At 44.1% G+C, this 19130-nt stretch overlaps 1 protein-coding gene and 1 long non-coding RNA gene across 4 annotated transcripts in view; one reads left to right on the forward strand and one right to left on the reverse strand.

Moving 5' to 3' along the window:
* Positions 1 to 4120, reverse strand: part of LOC121289034 (2-5A-dependent ribonuclease-like) — a 53137-nt gene extending 49017 nt beyond the window's left edge. Inside the window, exon 1 of one of the 2 annotated variants that reach the window (XM_041207956.1) lies at positions 3986 to 4120. The gene's annotated coding sequence lies outside the window, so the exon portion shown is untranslated. Of the gene's footprint in view, positions 1 to 3598; positions 3789 to 3985 lie in introns of those variants that run through there. The other variant, XM_041207958.1, reaches the window with a different exon arrangement.
* LOC121289035 lies at positions 3764 to 18604 on the forward strand. 2 transcript variants are annotated; one of them, XR_005945481.1, is made up of 9 exons: positions 3764 to 3898; positions 6475 to 6509; positions 7562 to 7676; positions 8549 to 8582; positions 9265 to 9368; positions 13242 to 13276; positions 16677 to 16780; positions 17733 to 17767; positions 18338 to 18604. It is a non-coding gene; the product is annotated as an uncharacterized LOC121289035 (long non-coding RNA). The 2 variants fall into 2 exon arrangements; XR_005945482.1 differs by lacking the exon at positions 17733 to 17767.
* The last annotated feature ends 526 nt before the right edge of the window (positions 18605 to 19130 follow it).

Consider the following 19130-nt stretch of genomic DNA (forward strand, 5'->3'; position numbering starts at 1 on the left):
GAGTCAAGATAACGAGAAATGAGTTCTGTGGGGCAGGAGCAAGCTGACACGATCGGTCTACCGGGACAGTTCTGCTTGTGGATTTTGGGTAGGAGGTAGAAGCGGGCCGTCCGAGGTTGGGTGACTATCAGGTTGGAAGCTGTGAGAGGAAGATCCCCAGAGGAGATGAGGTCAGTGACTATCACTGCTTTTGCCTACAACCACACCACCCCCCTCCACTTCTCTCCCCCCCACCCCCCACCACCACCTTAAACCAGCTTATATTTCACCCCTTCCTGGGATTCACCTAGTTCTGTCGAAGGGTCATGAGGACTCGAAACGTCAACTCTTTTCTTCTCCACCGATGCTGCCAGACCTGCTGAGTTTTTCCAGGTAATTCTGTTTTTGTTTGATAAAGCCATGCTGACTATCCCTGAGCAAACCTTGCCTCTCCAAGTGGAGATAGATACGCTCTTTCAGAACTTTCTCCAATAGTTTCCCTACCACTGACTTGAGACTCACTGGCCTATAGTTCCCTGGCTTATCTCTACAACATTTCTTAAATAGCAGAACCACATTAGCTGTTCTCCAGTCCTCTGGCACCTCCCCCATGGCCAGAGAGGAATTAAAAATTTGGGTCAGAACCCCTGCGATCTCCTCCCTTGAATACATAAGCAGTTTGGGACACAAATCATCTGGACCTGGAGATTTGTCCACTTTTAAGCCTGCCAACACCTCCAATACCTTGTCACTCCCAATATCAATTTGCTTAACAACCTTGCAGTCTCTCTCCCCGAGTTTGATACCTTCATCTTCATTCTCTTGGGTGAAGACGGACGTGAAGTATTCATTCAACACTCTAGCGATGTCCTCCGGCTCCATCCATGGATTGCCCCCTTGTTCCCTCATGGGCCCTACTCTTTCCCTGGTTATTCTCTTCCCATTGATATACTTATAGAATATCTTGGGATTTTCCCTACTTTTACCAGCCAGAGCTTTCTCATATCCCCTCTTTGCTCTTCTAATTGCTTTCTTAAGCTCCACCCTGGACTTTCTGTACTCCACTAATGCCTCTGCTGATTTGCTTCCCTTGTACCTGCCTCTCTTTTCCTTCTCATCATAACCTGAATATCTCTGGTCATCCATGGTTCTCTGGGCTTGTTACTCCTTCCTATCACCCTAGAGGGAACATGTTGAGACTATACTCTTCCCATTTCCTTTTTGAACACCCCCCACTGTTCCTCTGTAGATTTCCCCACAAGTAACTGTTCCCAGTCTACCTTGGCCAGATTCTGCCCTATTTTACTAAAATCCACTCTCCCCCAATTCAAAACATCTTTTTGCAACTTGTCGATTTCTTTGTCCATAACAAGCTTAAACTGTACCATGTTGTGGTCGCTATTGCTAAAATGTTCGCCCACCACCACCTCAGCCACCTCTCCGGCTTCGTTCCCCAGAATTAGGTCCAGCACTGTGCCGTCCCTTGTTGGACCCTCTACATGTTGACCTAAAAAATTCTCCTGTACACATTTCAACAATCCACTCCATCCAAGCCCTTAACACCTTGTCTATCCCAATTAATGTTGGGAAAGTTGAAATCACCTAACATAATTACCCCATTGTTATTGTTTTTACACACCTCCACAAATTGTGCACATATTTGCTCCTCAATTTCCTGCTGACTATCTGGGGGTCTATAATAAACACCTAACAGTGTGGCTGCCCCTTTTTTTATTCCTAAGCTCTACCCACAAGCTTCAATCAATGCCCCCTCCAAGATATCATCTCTCCTTACTGCAGTAACTGACTCATTAACTAATAATGCAATGCCTCCTCCTCTTTTACCCCCTCCCCTGAAGATTCTATATCCCGGAATGTTGAGCTGCCAATCCTGCCCTTCCCTCAACCACTTCTCGGTGATGGCTACTATATCACAGTTCCACATGTCAATTCTCACCCTTAACTTATCCGTTTTACCTGTAATACTCCTGGCATTAAAGTAGAGACCATCCAGCCTTGCCTTACTCCCCTGAAGCTTAATGTAGCTATATTCCCTCTGACTTGATTGTTTTACTGTATTATGATGTGTCCCTATTCTGCAAACATTCTGTGTCCCCTTCCCCTGCCGAATTAGTTTAAACTCCTCCCAACAACACTCGCAAACCCACCCGCAAGGATGTTAGTCCCGCTCTGGTTCAGATGTAGACCGTCCCGCTTATACAGGTCCCACCTTTCCCAGAAACGGTCCCATGTTTTTGCTTTCAGACAGAGCTGTTCATTATTCTGCCATTCACACTCACTCTGGACCTTTTTTTTCTTTACTACAACCATTACCATTCCCATTGCCTTTTGTTCCATGGCACTCCCACTCTCTCTACCCTGCCCCAGACATTACCTTTTGTTCTTCCTCCTTTCAATGCATAAAACCCATCACATTTCGACCTTCCTTCAGTTCTGAAGAGTCAAAATTGACTCAAAACATTAATTCTGTTTCTCTCCACAGATGCTGCCAGACCTGCTGTCTTTTTCCAGCATTTTCTATTTTTATTTCAGATTTCCAGCATCTGCAGTATTTTGCTTTGATGTCTATCGATAACATTTATTGGTTCAATCAGTGGAACCTATTCTGGGCAGCAATGTGGAAACATTACGGCATTGATTTTAGTTAAATATTAATTATTTGTTAATCTAAATATTAATGATCACAGAATAGTTATAGCACAGGTGGCCATTTGATCCATCGTGTCTGCACCCAGTGCCTTCTCCCCATAACCCTGCAGATTGTTTCTTTTCAGATAATAATCCAATTCCCTTGATTAAACCTGCCTCCACACTCTCAGGCAGCACATTCCAGACCTTAACCACTCAATGTGTGGAAAAGTTTTTCCTCATGTTGCCATTACTTCTTTTGCCTTAAGTCAGTGCCCACTCGTTCTCATTCCTTTCACAAGCAGGAACAGCTTCTCCCCATCTACACTGTCCAGAATCCTCATGATTTTGAATACTTCTCAACCTTTGCTTCTTCGAGGAAAACAGTCCCAACTTCTCCAAGCTGTCGACATAACTGAAGTTCTTCATCCCTGGAACCATTCTCGTGAACTCTTTTCTAATTTCCAACAATGGTGACAATGTTAAAAGTGCTTAAATTTTCAATTTTCAAACTTGTAACACCCTCCAGACCTACAATGAGCATCCCCAAAGGATCTAACCTTGACAACCCCTCAGCTATTCTATTTGTTAAACAGCACTTTCCAAACCTCAACCACCTAGAAGGACAAGGGCAGCAGGTAGATGGGAACATCGGCACCTGGAAGCTCCCCCTCCAAGTCGCTCACCATCCTGACTTGAAAATATATCGCCGTTCCTTCACTGTCACTGGATCAAAATCCTGGAATTCCCTCCCTAACAGCACTGTGGGTGTACCTACATCACATGGACTGCAGTGGTTCAAGAAGGCAGCTCACCCACCACCTTCTCAAGGGCAACTAAGGATGGGCAATAAATGCTGGCCAAGCCAGCGAAACCCACATCCTGCAAAAGAATAAATTAAAACTGGCCGTAAAGTGCTCTGGGATGTCCTGAAGTTGTAAAAAGCCCTGCATCAAAAGCAAGTTCTTACATTTTGCTTCAGATTGCTGGATTAGCCGACATGGCATCTCCTAACATCGCTGTCCTCTGTCTCCTGAAAGGTTCATTGAGCCCAGTCAGCCCCTCACAGAGTCAAGGAAAATGGGCGGAGCCTGTGTCGTCACCGCGCAGCACGTGACATCGGCACGTACTGGCGGCGGAGTCACGTGCCCGGACGCCCCGCCCTCGACCCGATTCGCGCCTCGAAATGGCGGTCAATGGCTTCGTCAGCCCCACGGTCGCCGTTAAGCGCACAGACTCAATGTCAGACTGAAGTGAAGCGCATCCAAAGGTATTTAAAAAACAGAATTTATAATAAACCCAGCGCGGTCGATGCTTTGCGTTCGACGAACCCTTTCGTCCTTTCTTTTTTTTATACCGTGGCCAGGTTCCATCCGATAGCAGCTTTTCTGTCCATTTAAAAAATTATTCCGAGAGGGATTCCGCCGCGACCGCTCGCTGCAATATTCAGATGTTGACCGAGAAAAAAAGGCTGAGGTGGCGGCGGCGTCGGAGTCGCAGTCGGTGCGCAGGCGCAGAGCCGGCAACGGCGCATTCTGCTTCGCGCACGCGCTGTGAGCCCGTCCAGCCGGATGCCCCTTTCAGTGGGATCACTAACTGTTCAGGGCAGAGTGGTCTAGAGGCAGGAATTAGGGTTTCAGCAGCAAATGAGCAGAGACAGGAGCGAAATTAGGAGCTGGGAATAGGCGCTCTTAGTGATGATGGGGAAATGAGGTGGAAAGCACATCTGAAAGTTAAATGTGACCCCCAATGTTATAAACAGACTGGTTCAATCTCACTGTTACCAGGAAGAGGGATGGAGTTGGCACTGAGAGAACAGAGTTAGGTGTTGGGATGGCTTCAATCTTCCCAATATTTAATTGGAGGGAATTCCTGCTTATCCAGTACTTTGTAGTTCTTTAATTGCTACTGTAACCCTTATTCCTGCCTCTAGACTCCACTCCATGCTGCGCTGAACAGTCAGCGATCCCACTGGAAGGGGCATCTGGCTGGAAGGTTCGCCTTCCCCGAGCAGAATGTGCTGCTGCCAGCTCTAGGCGCCTGCGCACTGGATCAGCTACCGGCTTTGCGCCTGTGCACTGACTCCACCACCGCCCCACCTCCCAGTCTCTTTCTCATCGCAGGCTAGACCAGCATTTATTACCCATCCCTAATTGCCCTTGAGAAGGTGGTGGTGAGCTGCCTTCCTGAACCGCTGCAGTCCATGTAGTGCAGGTGCACCGACAGTGCTGTTAGGGAGGGAGTTCTAGGATTTTGACCCAGTGAAAGTGAAGGAACGGTGATGTATTTCCAAGTCAGGATGGTGAGTGACTTGGAGGGGAACTTCCAGCTGGCAATGTTCCCATCTATCTGCTGCCCTTGTCCTTCCAGATGGTAGTGGCCCTGGGTTTGGAAGATGTTGTTGAACAAATAGAATAGCTGAGATGGGGTGGGGGTGGGGGTTGGAAGTCAAGGTGAGATCCTTTGGGGACACTCATTGCAGGTGATTCTCTGACTATGACTGAGTGGATGAGATTGGGATAGGGTGTGAACAGTCCCCATCCCACCTAGCTGAATGACATTGGAGAGGTAGTGGAGGAGGATAGCGTGGTCCACCATATCAAAGGCTGCAGACAGCTTGAGGAGGGAGAGGTTACCTTTGTCACAGTCACAGCAGACATCATTTGTGATTTTGATGTACTTTGTGGGGAAGAAACCTGATTGGAGGGATCCAAACATGGTGTTCCAGGAAAGATGGGAATGGACTTGGGAGGCGACAGCACGCTTGAGTTTCGAGAGGAAAGGAGGGGTGTTGGAGATGGGATGCTAGTTTGCAAGGACAGAGGGGTACATGTTTGGTTTTATTTTGAGGAACGGGGTGAAGTCTGATTTGAAGGGAAGTGGGAGAGTACCCAGACCGAGAATACTGTTAACAATATCAGCTGATGTGGGAGCGAGGAAGCTGGGTGTTCAGCAGTTTACAGGGAGTAGGATTTGAGGAAGCATGAGGTGGGTCTGATGGACAAGATGATCTCGAGGATATTTGGGAAGACTGGAAAGTAAGGCAGTGATCTTGGTCTTCAGGTGGGATGGGATATTTGCCACTTGTCTAGATGACTGCAGCTCCAGTAACACACATACAGAACAAAGCAGACTGGTTGGTCAGCATCCCATCAAGCACCTCAGGAATCCACACCCTCCAGCATTGTTGTGCTGTAGCTGCAGAATGTACTATGTAGAGCATGGGTTGGCACAACTCACCAAGCCATGCTTAGTACCATTTTCCAAACCCGTGATCTATACCATCGAGTATCAGAGACATCACCACCTTCACATTTCCTACTGTGCTATGTAGCCCTCATGGAAATACAGCATCACTGTGTCAAAATCCTGGAGCACCCCACGTAACATGGGAGCATCTTTACCACATGGGCTACAGCAGTTTAACAAAATGGTTCACCATCACTCTACAGAGAAAACAGGGACAGTCATTAAGTGCTGGCCTTACCATTGATGGTCGCATCCTGAGAATTAGTTTTTAACACCTGCAGAGGTGAATGTGCAACTGTCCCCTGTTGCTAATATTTCAGTGTCCAGACTCCACTGTAATTCTGAGCGGAAGGATGCAAATGATGATTATTGGGAAATGTGATGTTACTGATCTTCAAAGCAAACGCTCTGATGCATCCTTCACCTCACAAGAAGATATTCAGGCTGGACTCTGGTTACAGATAGTTAACCATAGGGAGAGATTGGGTGAATGTTATCTTTCGCCTCAGACTGTGGTGCAGTTTAGGAAAATGTTCAGGCTGTGGTCAGTTGATGATTATACTGGAGTGGGCACTAATAGTTATTTCATGTTGACAGAGAGCCTGGACATGGAATCTGATCATTTCAATATGGTAAGTGAATTTTTAACACAGTAGGATTGTGTTGACTATATCTACCTGTTAACCTTCAGCAGCAGGATGTGAATGATGACACTGTTTACATGTTGATTTCACCATGAGGCTCAAAGTAAACGCTCTGATGTGTCCTGCAGCTCACTGGGAGCAGATTTAACCATTATCTGCTCAGGGAAGAGGGCTTCATTCCCTCTAGCTGTTTGTATCGCTTTTCATCTGGTGTCCCTGTTCATCTAATCATTCCACAGATCACTGAAGGTAACACCCACTTCTCAAATATAACTTGAGTATGGTGCTCCTGCCAATTTGGGATTGAATCACCCCCAACTTGACTTGGTAAATAGACACCTTGTAAAAACAAGAGATTTCTGTTTAGGGTGGGGTGGGCGGGTGTGTAATGCATACAACACAATTGGTACAAAGAATGGTCAGTTTAAAATTAAATAAATACTGTAGCTCGGCTGTATTGGGCTGATGTTCACTCTTGTTTGTGTTGTGATCGAACAGGGAGTATTGAGTGAGAACAGGCTAGATATATGTTTTAGATATATCGCTGTTAACTGAACTTGTTGCTCTGAGGAACCCAGAGCAGACTATAAAACCGTTTACATCAAAGTTCACAGTTGTTGAGTCTTGACCTGATATGGTTTACTGAAGTAATGAACATTTAAAACCAGTTTGCTGTTTGTCTGTGGGATCATGTATTTGAAACGGTGTGTTTGATAGAATAAGATAAAACTGACTACTGAATTGAATGGTCACGAGGACCTGATTCGGTGCACGCCTAGAGATGGTCATTCACAGTTTCAGAACTGAGTTTGATAGGTTTATTTTAGACGAGGGTATTAAAGGTTGTGGAACCAAGGCCAGTAGAGTTCAACATCAGCCATGACCTAATTGAATGGTGCAACAGGCTCGAGGGGCTGAATGGCCCACTGTTGGTTCTCAACTGTGTGGTGTGTAGACAGGGCAAGGAGCCATGCAGGCAACTGTTTTTTCAGTAGATGGTCTGCCCTCACATTGTTTGTTTCCTCTGCTCCACCCTTTAGGCAAACACTCAACATCACTTGTCAAGAATGAATTGTTCTATGGGGCAACGCATTCCTGACCCTGCCCTGCAGCCTCAGTGCACAACACCACTGGCAAATTACAAATTAAACTCAGGTACGCAAGTCAGATATTGGTACTTCATCCTATTCCGCTACCCACCCCACTACCTATTACATATCGAGGTGATAGTTTACTTATAGTGACAGCTGTGGGATAGGGGCGTAGCAACGAGACATAATTCCACACTTGTATAAAGTGAGTTTTCTTTTGAGGCAAGGCTGATGCAGCCCTACCAGCTGTGTGCTGGCAGCTTTTGTTGCTCTTTGACTCTCATTTTTGTTTACAAAGCCAGCCGTGGCTTGCCCACTCCAAATCTCTGTAATCTCCTCCAACTCCACATCCCCCAAACCCCTCAAACTCTGCCTTTCTGATCATTGCTGATTTTAATCAGTTGGTGGCAGTGCTGTCATTTTCCTGCTTTGTGCAGCAGTATAGATGGTCAGCAGTCAGTGCTCCTAACAGGGATTAACCCTATCCACTGCAAGGTTGTGAAGGTATTGAGCTGCTCAGGAACACTTCATGATACTCCCATTGCGTATCCCCCCGCTTATCTGCCTATATGGCGATGCCTGGTTCCACTGTAATCTGAGCAGGGAGATACAATTTAAATATTGACCAGAATTTGCTGAGACCATTATTTTTTCTATAAGTAACACCCTAATTTGCTCAACAGAAAAGAGTATTCCATTAAATCAGAATTGGACCAATCAATGTTACCGATCTTCAAAGCAAACACTCTGATGCATCCTTCACCTCACAGGAGGATATTCAGGCTGGACTCTGGTTACAGATAGTTAACCATAGGGAGAGATTGGATGTACGTTATCTTTCACCTGAGACTGCAGTGCAGTTTAAAAAAGTGTTCAGGATGTAGTCAGTTAGTGATTATACTGGAGTAGGCACTAACAGTTATTTCATGTTGACAGAGAACCTGGACATGGATCTAATCATTTCAATATGGTAAGTGAATTTTTAACACAGTAGGATTGTGTTTGAATATATATACCTGTTAACCTTCAGCAGCAGGATGTGAATGATGACACTGTTTACATGTTGATTTCACCATGAGGCTCAAAGTAAACGCTCTGATGTGTCCTGCAGCTCACTGGGAGCAGATTTCACCATTATCTGCTCAGGGAAGAGGGCTTCATTCCCTCTAGCTGCTTGTATCACTTTTCATTGGTGTCCCTGTTCACGTAATCATTCCACAGATCACTGCAGGTAAAAGAGTTGAGTTCCAGGAGTAAGATGAGAGTGACTGCCTTTAACACCAAGGCAGCATTTAACCAAGTGCCACACCAAGCACCCCTGTCAAAATTGACATCAAGCCTGGCACAGTAAATAGACATGTTGTGAAAATAAGATGTTTTGGAATTGTGGGTGGGTGTGGGATGGATACGAGCTGATTGGTCCTTGATCACAGCCCGTTCACTGTTATATAGAATGATTTTTGTCTTTTGAAGTGATTTATATTCTCTGTGACTCTGAGGGGAAGCTGCCAAAAACCGATTTGTTTCCGTAAAGTGACTGGTCAGTCCATTGTGGAAACACAGCTCAAAGAATGTTCAGTTTAAAAATATAAAACAGACACGTCTGCTGTGTTGGTCTGATGTTAACTCTTGTGTTTGTTGTGACCCAACAGGCATTGTCGACTGTGAACAGATGGATCGATCACTGTTCACTGTGAATCTGCTGCTCTGAGGAAACCAGAGCATACATCCCAGATTGCACTCGCCTTAACCCCTGGTATGATGGTTTACTGAAGTTCAGAAAATAAACATTTAAATACAGTCTGTTTTTTTATAAAGGGAGGATCCTCTGGTCACTGGGACCATGTGTTTGGAACAACATAAGTACTAGGAGTAGGCAATTCAGCCCCTTGAGCCTGCCCCGCCATTCAATACGATTATGGCTGATCTCATTTTGGCTTCAACTCCAATTTCCCGCCCTCTCCCCATAACCTTTCAACCTGTTACTAATTTAAAAATCTGCCTACAAATCTATTCAGCATCCCGGCATCCACTGCACTCTGAGGTAGTGAATTGCACAGATTCACGACCCTTTGAGAAAAGTAATTTCTCCTCATCTCTGATTTAAATCTACCACCCCTTAGCCTAAAACTATGGCCTCTCATTCTAGAATGCCCCACAAGGGGAAACATCCGCTCCACATCTACTTTGCCTATCCCTTTTAGCATCTCGTATACCTCAATTAGATCTCCTCTCATCCTTCTAAACTTTATCGAGTATAGGCCTAAACTGCTCAAACTCTCCTCATAAGACAAGCCCCACATCTCTGGAATCAGTCTAGTGAACCACCTCCAATGCACCTATTTCCTTCCTCAAGTAAGGGGACCAAAATTGTGCACAGTACTCCAGGTGCGGTCTCACTAATGCCTTGTACAGTTGCAACCACACTTCCCTATTTTTATACTCTATCCCTTTAGCAATAAATGCCAAAATTCCATTTGCCTTCCTTATTACCTGCTGTATCTGCATATTAGCTTTCAGTGATTCATGCACGAGGACACCCAGGTCCTTCTACACTGAAGCATTCTGAAGTTTCTGTCCATTTAAATAATAAGTCGCCTTTTTATTCTTCCGATCAAAATGGATCATCTCATGCTTATCCATGTTAAACTCCATCTGCCAGATTTTGGCCCATTCACCTAACTTGTCCATATCCATTTGTAAATTTCTTATTTCTTCATTGCAACTTACTTTCCCACCTATTTTGCTGTCATCTGCAAATTTAGCTATAGTACCTTCTATCCCTGAATCCAAGTCATGAATATAGATTGTAAATAGTTGGGGCCCAAGGACCGAACCCTTTGGCACCCTACTAGTTACAGCTTGCCATCCAGAATAAGACCCATTTATCCCGACTCTCTGCTTTCTGTTGGTTAGCCAATCCTCTATCCAATCTAATATATTACCCCTAACTCCGTGTGATCTTATCTTGTGTATTAATCTTTTGTGCGGCACCTTATCAAAGGCCTTCTGGAAGTCCAGATATACTAAATCTACAGGATCCCCATAATCCACTTTGCTTGTCACATCTTCAAAGAACTCTAGCAAATTAGTCAAACACGATTTACTCTTCATAAAACCATGCTGACTCTGACGGATTGCATTTTGACCTTCCAAATGCCCCATTACTACTTCCTTAATAAAGGATTCCAACAATTTCCCAGCGGCAGATGTTAAACTAACTGGTCTATAGTTTCCTACTTTCTGCCTCCAACTCCCCCCCTCTTTTTTGTTGAATAAGGGCGTTATATTAGCATTTTTCCAATCCACTGGAACCTTTCCAGAACACAGGGAATTTTGGAATATTAAAGCCAATGCATCCACTACCTCCGCTGCCATTTCCTTTAAGACCCTGGGATGTAGGCCATCAGGTCCTAGGGACTTGTCACTCTTTAATCCCAATAGTTTGCTCAGTACTTTTTCTCTAGTGATGGTGATTGTTCTAAATTCCTTTTTCTCTATATCCTCTGCACTACTGTTACTATTGGGGTGATACTAGTGTCCTCCACCGTGAAAACTGAGGCAAAACATTGATTAAATGTCTCTGCCATTTCTGCATTCCCCGCTAATAATTCCCCAGCCTCATCCTCCAAGGGACCAACATTCACTTCAGCTACTCTCTTTCCTTTTATATACTTGTAGAAGCCTTTGCTATCAGTTTTTACATTTTGCGTTAGTTTTCTTTCATAATTTACCTTCGCTCTTTTTATTATTTTCTTGGTAACCGTTTGTTGATTTTTAAAAGTTTCCCAATCTTCCAGCCTGCCACTGAGCTTTGCAATTTGGTATGCCTTAGTTTTTGCCGTTAAGTTATCTTTAACTTCCTTGCTTAGCTCTGGATGCTTTTTCCCCCTTTTATCATCTTTCTTCCTCTTTGGAATATATTTTACTTGGGAGGAGTTGAATATCTCTTTAAATATCTGCCACTGTTCATCAATTGCACTACCTTGTAGTCTTCCTGCCCAGTCCATTAGGGCCAAATCTGCCCTCATGCCTATGTAGTTACCTTTGTTTAACTCCAGAACACTAGTGTGGGACTCGGGTTTCTTGCTGTCAAACTGAAGTTGAAATTCTAGCATACTATGATCACTCTTCCCTAGAGGATCCATTATTATGAGATCACTAATTAATCCCATCTCATTACACAAAACCAAATGCAGAATAGCCTGCTGCACAACATATTGCTCCAAGAAACAATCTCTGATACACTATGAACTCTCCCTCAAGGCTACCCTTGCCAATTTGATTAGTCCAGTTTATATGCATATTAAAATCACTCATGATTATTGCCGTGCCTTTCTTACATGCTCCCAGTATTTCCTGGTTTATACTGTGCCCTACTGCTGAACTACTGTTTGGGGACCTATAGATTGCTCTCACCAGGGACGACTTTCTCTTGCTATTTCTTATTTCTACCCAGACTAACTCTATGTCTTGCTCTCCAGTGCCTATATCCTTCCTCACTACAGCACTGACCTCTTCCTTTATTAACAAAGCTACACCACCTCCTTTTCCTTCCTGCCTATCCTTCCAAAACACTCAGTATCCTTGGATATTCAACTCCCAAACCTGTTCTCCCTGTAACCATGTATCAGTAATTGCCACCAAATCATACCTATTTATCTCTATTTGCGCTGTTACCTCATTAGTTTTATTCTGAATGCTACGTGCATTCAGGTACAAACCTTTAAGTTTGCCCTATTGTCAATTTCCCTACTTTTATATGATTCTTTGGAATGGTGTGTTTTATAGAATGAATAAGATAAAACTGACTCTTGGATTGAACAGACTCCAGGATCTGATTAGCTGCACACCTGGAGCTGGTTAATTCAGAATTTCAAAACCCTGAGTTTGATAGGATTATGATAGGTGAGCAGATTGAGGACTGTGGAACCAAGACCAGCAAGCAGTGTTAAGATGCAGATTGACCATGGCCAAATTGAATGGTGGAACAGTCTTGAGGGCCTGAATGGCCACTGCTGGACCTTTTCTGTGTGGTGTGTACACCGAGCGAATAGATGTCTAGGGAATGGTTTTTTAGTAGTTGCCACCTCCTTTGCTTACCTCCCATTTGTATGCCAATGCCCAGATTTCCCTGTAATTCTGAGCAAGGGGGTGGAAATTTAAACAATGAATTGGCTGAGACCATTATTTTTTCTATAAGAAATGAGTAATACTTTGAACAAGAAGTGCTGCTGCTGTTTCCTTTGCTCATTAACAATGTATATTATGATTTTAAATGGAACCTAATTTTCCCAACAGTGAAGGTTGTTCCATTAAACCGTAATGGAATTGGACCATTCCATTTTGGGAAATGTGATGTTACTGATCTTCAAAGCAATGCTCTGATGGATCCTTCACCTCACAGGAGGATATTCAGGCTGGAAAATTCTCCCCAGTTGGAGTCATACCTAGCACAATGGAAGATTAGTGTGGTTGTTGAAGTGGTTACAGATAGTTAACCATAGGGAGAAACTGAGTGTACGTTGTCTCTCGCCTCAGACTGTGGTGCAGTTTAGGAAAGTGTTCAGGATGTGGTCAGTTAGTGATTATACTGGAGTGGGCACTAATAGTTATTTCATGTTGACAGAGAGCCTGGACATGGAATCTGATCATTTCAATATGGTAAGTAAATTTTTAACACAGTAGGATTGTGTTTGAATATATCTACCTGTTAACCTTCAGCTGCAGGATGTGAATAATGACACTATTTACATGTTGATTTCACCATGAGGCTCAAAGTAAATGCTCTGATGTGTCCTGCAGCACACTGGGAGCAGATTTCACCATTAGCTGCTCAGGGAAGAGGGCTTCATTCCCTCTAGCTGCTTGTATCGCTTTTCATCTGGCGTCCCTGTTCATCTAATCATTCCACAGACCACTGCAGGGATGAGAGCTAAGTTCCAGGAATGAGGTGAGAGCGACTGACCTTAACACCAAGGCAGCATTTATCCGAGTGTGGTATCAAGGAGTACTAGTACTACTGGAGTCCATGAGAATCAGCGAAAACTCTCCCCAGTTGGAGTCATACCTAGCACAATGGAAGATTAGTCTGGTTGTTGAAGGACAATCATCTGAGCCCCAAGGCATCACTGCAGGAGCTCCACAGGGTAGTGTCCTAGGCACAACCATCTTCAGCCGCTTCATCAATGACCTTCCCTCTATCGTAAGGTTAGAAATAAGGTTATTTGCTGATGGTTGCACAAGGTTCAGTATTTGCGACTGCTCAGATAACAAACTGTTCTTTTCCACTGTCATTACTGGCTCCCGGGCGCAGTGCTCCCAAATTGTAAATTTCCAGAACGGGACCCGGGTGGGCAGGGATAAGCTGGCTCCCCTTCTTTATTGAACCCCTCTGTGTGTCACAACAAGGTTAATTTAAAAGGGACTCCTTCCCCCATGGATACTTTTTCCCAGTCCAAATGTATTTTTTTTTTGAAGGAGCTAATTTAACCAGCCTTTGTTGGGTCAAAGAGAGAATAAGCTTATTAGTTACTGAAACCTGAGAAAGATAATAAAAACACAACACACATACACACAAATCAGAAATGAGAAGTTGAGGCCAAAATAAAAGTAAAAAAAATACGAATCAGTTTTTGACTTTCTGTGAGGTGTAGATTGCAGTAATTTGTAGCCATTAAGTTGTGTGATTCCGGTACTGATGACTTTGACAGTTTTGCAGTTATTTTGGAGGCACTTGGTTCTGCAGGGTGGCTTAAGGGCTGTCTATTTCCTTTAGGTTGTGGCTCCTGCTGAGCTCTGCCTCCAGCAACAGAGAGGCTGAGAGATCCTTTTGCCTGCAAGCTGTAGGGGGGTGGGGGCGGGTGGGGTGGGGGGGGCGGGGAGTGGGGGGTGGGGGGGGGGGGGGGGGGGGGGACTCTTGTCCTTCTGCTTGCTGTCACACACCAGCACCTCAGCTTTTTAACTGATTTTTCCCGATTAATTCTGGAAGGGAAAAACTATGATTCACACCCAGAGTCCATGGTCTTTCATCCCAGACCATTTACACATTCTGAGATATAAATCAACAGGAGATGGATTTTGATTGCACGTCTCAGTAGATTATCCAATCTTCTCTCTCTGCAACCACAGGAGGTTAAAGTGCAGTCTTTTGCATCTTTCCTATCTCCCTTTCAACTCTGTTTGAAGAAGACACCTTTCAGTTATGACTTTCTACGTTATTCGGGACCTGTCAGTCAACTATAATCCACAATGGAATTTTCCAGCGTGTGGTCACTGCACATTATCAGCCATCTTTCACTCAGTGTCTTTACTTGTATTTCTTTTTTTAAAAACACACAGGTCTTAAATTCAAAATGCCTGTAGATTATTGCTACCAATAGTCCTCTGTCTTTGCATCCACGTGCAGCAAGATCTAGACAACACTAAGTCTTGGGCTGATAAGTGGCAAGTAGCATTCATGCCACACAACTGCCAGGCAATGACCATCTCCAACAGGAGAATCTGACCTTGCCATTCAATTGCATTACCATTGCTGACACCCCACCCCCCGCCACTATCAAAACCCTAACAGTTACCATTGACCAGAAACTGAACTGGACTAACCATATGAATACTGTGGCTGCAAGAGCAGGTCAGAGGCTGGGAATTCTGTGGTGATTAACATAGCTCCTGGCTCCCCAAAGCCTGTCCCCCATCTACAAGGCACATGTCGGGCCTGATGGAATACTCACCACTTGCCTGGATGAGTGCACCTCCAACAACACTCGTAGCTCGACACCATCCGAGACAAAACAACCCACTTGATTGGCACCCTATTCACAAACATTCACTCCCTCCACCACTGATGCATTGTGTACCATCTACAAGATGCACTGCAGCAACTCAACAAGGCTCCTTCGACAGCAACTTCCAAATCTGTGACCTCTACCACCTAGAAGGACAAGGGCAGCAGGCACACGGGAACACCACCACCTAGTACTTCCCCTCCATCACTCACTATCCCAACTTGGAAATCTATCTCTGTTCTTTCACTGTTGCTGAGTCAAAATCCTGGACTCCCTAACAGCACTGTGGGTGTACCTACACCACATGGACTGCTGCGGTTCAAGAAGGCAGCTCGCCACCACCTTAAGGGCATTTAGGGATGGACAATAAATGCTGCCCTAGGCAGAGACACCAACATCCTGTGAACGAATAGATAAATTATGTGGTTGAGTGCAGCTTCAACAACATTTAAGAATGTCAACATCATCTAGGAAAAAACAACCCGCTTGATTGGCACTCCATCCATTACCTTAAACATTCACTGCCTCCACCAGTGATGCAGAGTGGCAGCAGTGTGTGCCATCTACAAGATGCACTGCAGGAATTCACCAAGGTTCCCTCAACAGCATCTTCCTACCCCATGACCTCTCCCACCTAGAAGGACAAGGGCAACAGATTCATGGGAACACCGCCACCTGGAAGTTCCCCTCCAAGTCATTCACCATCCTCACTTGGAAAAATATCACCGATCCTTCACTGTCACTGGGCCAAAATCCTGGAACTCCCTCCCTAACAGCACTTTAGGTGTACCTACACCACATGAACTGTAGTGGTTTACTACCGCCTTCTCAAGGGCAATTAGAGATGAGCAATTAACGCTGGCTTTACAAATGACGCCCTCATCCTGTTACAAAGGAAGAAATCTCACTAGTCAGGATTATCTTAAGCATTGTGCTCTTTCCTCTTTTCACCCCTAGCCCAGCACAGTAAATAGACATGCTGTAAAGATAAAAGCTTCCTGTTTTGGAACCTTGGGTGGGTGTACGGTGGATACGAGGTGATTGGTTCTTGATCACAGCCTGTTCACTGTTGTATAGAATGATTTTTGTCTTTTAAAGTGATTTATATTCTCTGTGACTCTAAGGGGAAGCTGTCTAAAACCGGTTTCTTTCCCTAAACTGACTGGTCAGTCCAGTGTGGAAACACAGCTCAAAGAACGTTCAGTTTAAAAATATAAAACAGACACGTCTGCTGTGTTGGTCTGATGTTAACTCTTGTGTTTGTTGTGACCCAACAGGCATTGTCGACTGTGAACAGATGGATCGATCACTGTTCACTGTGAATCTGCTGCTCTGAGGAATCCAGAGCATACATCCCAGATTGCACTCGCCTTAACCCCTGGTATGATGGTTTACTGAAGTTCAGAAAATAAACATTTAAAAACTGTCTGTTTTTTATAAAGGGAGGATCCTCTGGTCATTGGGACCATGTATTTGGAATGGTGTGTTTTATAGAACGAATAAGATAAAACTGACTCTTGGATTGAACTGACTCCAGGATCTGATTAGCTACACACCTGGAGCTGGTTAATTCAGAATTTCAAAGCCCTGAATTTGATAGGATTATGATAGGTGAGCAGATTGAGGACTGTGGAACCAAGACCAGCAAGCAGTGTTAAGATGCAGATTGACCATGGCCAAATTGAATGGTGGAACAGTCTTGTAGGGCTGAATGGCCACTGCTGGACCTTTTCTGTGTGGTGTGTACACAGAGCAAATAGATGTGAAAGGAATGGTTTTTTAGTAGTTGTCACCTCCTTTGCTTACCTCCCATTTGTATGCCAATGCCCAGATTTCCCTATAATTCTGAGCAGGGGGGTGGAAATTTAAACAGTGAATTGGCTGAGACCATTATTTTTTCTGTAAGAAATGAGTAATACTTTGAACAAGAAGTGCTGCTGCTGTTTCCTTTGCTCGTTAACAATGTATATTATGATTTTAAATGACACCTAATTTTCCCAACAGTGAAGGTTGTTCCATTAAACCATAATGGAATTGGACCATTCCATATTGGGAAATATAATGTTACTGATCTTCAAAGCAATGCTCTGATGGATCCTTCACCTCACAGGAGGATATTCAGGCTGGAAAACGCTCCCCAGTTGGAGTCATACCTAGCACAATGGAAGATTAGTGTGGTTGTTGAAGTGGTTACAGATAGTTAACCATTAGGGAGAAACTGAGTGAATGTTGTCTTTCAGCTCAGACTGTGGTGCAGTTTAGGAAAGTGTTCAGGATGTGGTCAGTTAGTGATTATACTGGAGTGGGCACTAATAGTTATTCCATGTTGACAGAGAGCCTGGACATGGAATCTGATCATTTCAATATGGTAAGTGAATTTTTAACACAGTAGGATTGTGTTTGAATATATCTACCTGTTAACCTTCAGCTGCAGGATGTGAATGATGGCACTGTTTACATGTTGATTTCACCATGAGGCTCAAAGTAAACGCTCTGATGTGTCCTGCAGCTCACTGGGAGCAGATTTCACCATTAGCTGCTCAGGGAAGAGGGCTTTAGAGCTTGTTGTGTAACGTTTCATCTTATTCCCCATATCATCCAGTCATTACTGGGAGGTAACGCTCACTAAGAATAGCTTGGGGTTTGTGTAATAGAAAACATAGGCATTATGTGGGAAACACTGTGTATTGAATGTAGCAATGTTTAAAATGGAGGATAGTGTAATACCAAAGCATGAACTATGGCTAAGCTAAAGAGCAAGTGCAGAGATGTCTGTGATTAGCTGATTCTTGTCTCTTGTCGTTGAAGCTGTAATATTTGTATCCAGTAGAAAGACAGGTCTAACTGCAGAGCGGAGGGAAGTGGGGTCCTGTTGTATTTTAACTTCTCAGATGAAAGGCCTCCACCCCAGACATTGACCTGTCTCCTCTATTTACAGGTACCAACTGGGGTCCCATTGTGTGTTTCCTGGACTTTCTGTTTTATCTTGTGAAGTACTGAACTGAATTTCATGTCTGCAGTCGATGTTTCTTGCCTAATGGGAGGCCTCTTTGTTTCTACAAAATAGAAATTGATGTGCAAAGTCAAGTGACCTTCCATTCATTGTGCGCTCTCTTCTCGAGCACAAAGCAGCTGTTCTCTGTCTGCAGTTGCTTATTATACTGTGTCACTTGTGATCCTGAATAAATCTCTTCCTATCCATGGCTCCTGTTTGTTCCTGAATGAGTTGATTGATGCCAGCAGTTTTCCCCCCTCATCTTCACATTGAGCAATTCCTATCATGTACAAACTGCTTCGCACAAAACAGGTTGCCCTCAGACTTGCTTGTACCCTTGATGATATGCTTTGCGGTGAGACAATTTCTGATTTATTCTCAGGCTTGTCAAGTGTCAAATGAAATGATCTAATAACCTGAGTATACCTGGTTGTTTTTCTAGTTTATTTATTTTGTTTGAGTTTTGTTTGATTAGCTGCTATACAATACTTAGATATAAATATGAATTCTGACAGTAATTTTCGTGATTGAACTTTTGGATAATACATGTTAAATTGCCTTGTGCTTTTCTGACCAAAGAATAGTGCCGCACAGGAGGTAGCCTTTCAGCCCAATGAGTCTTTTCTGGCTCCTTTGAAGAGCAGTCTAGTTAGTCTCTCCCTTGCTCTTTTCCAATATCCTTGCAAATGTTTTCTCCAAGTACTTCTCCAATTCCTCCTTGCATGCTACTATTGAA

The sequence above is a fragment of the Carcharodon carcharias genome, chromosome 16 (genome assembly GCF_017639515.1).
Source record: "Carcharodon carcharias isolate sCarCar2 chromosome 16, sCarCar2.pri, whole genome shotgun sequence".
Classification (NCBI taxonomy): domain Eukaryota; kingdom Metazoa; phylum Chordata; class Chondrichthyes; order Lamniformes; family Lamnidae; genus Carcharodon; species Carcharodon carcharias.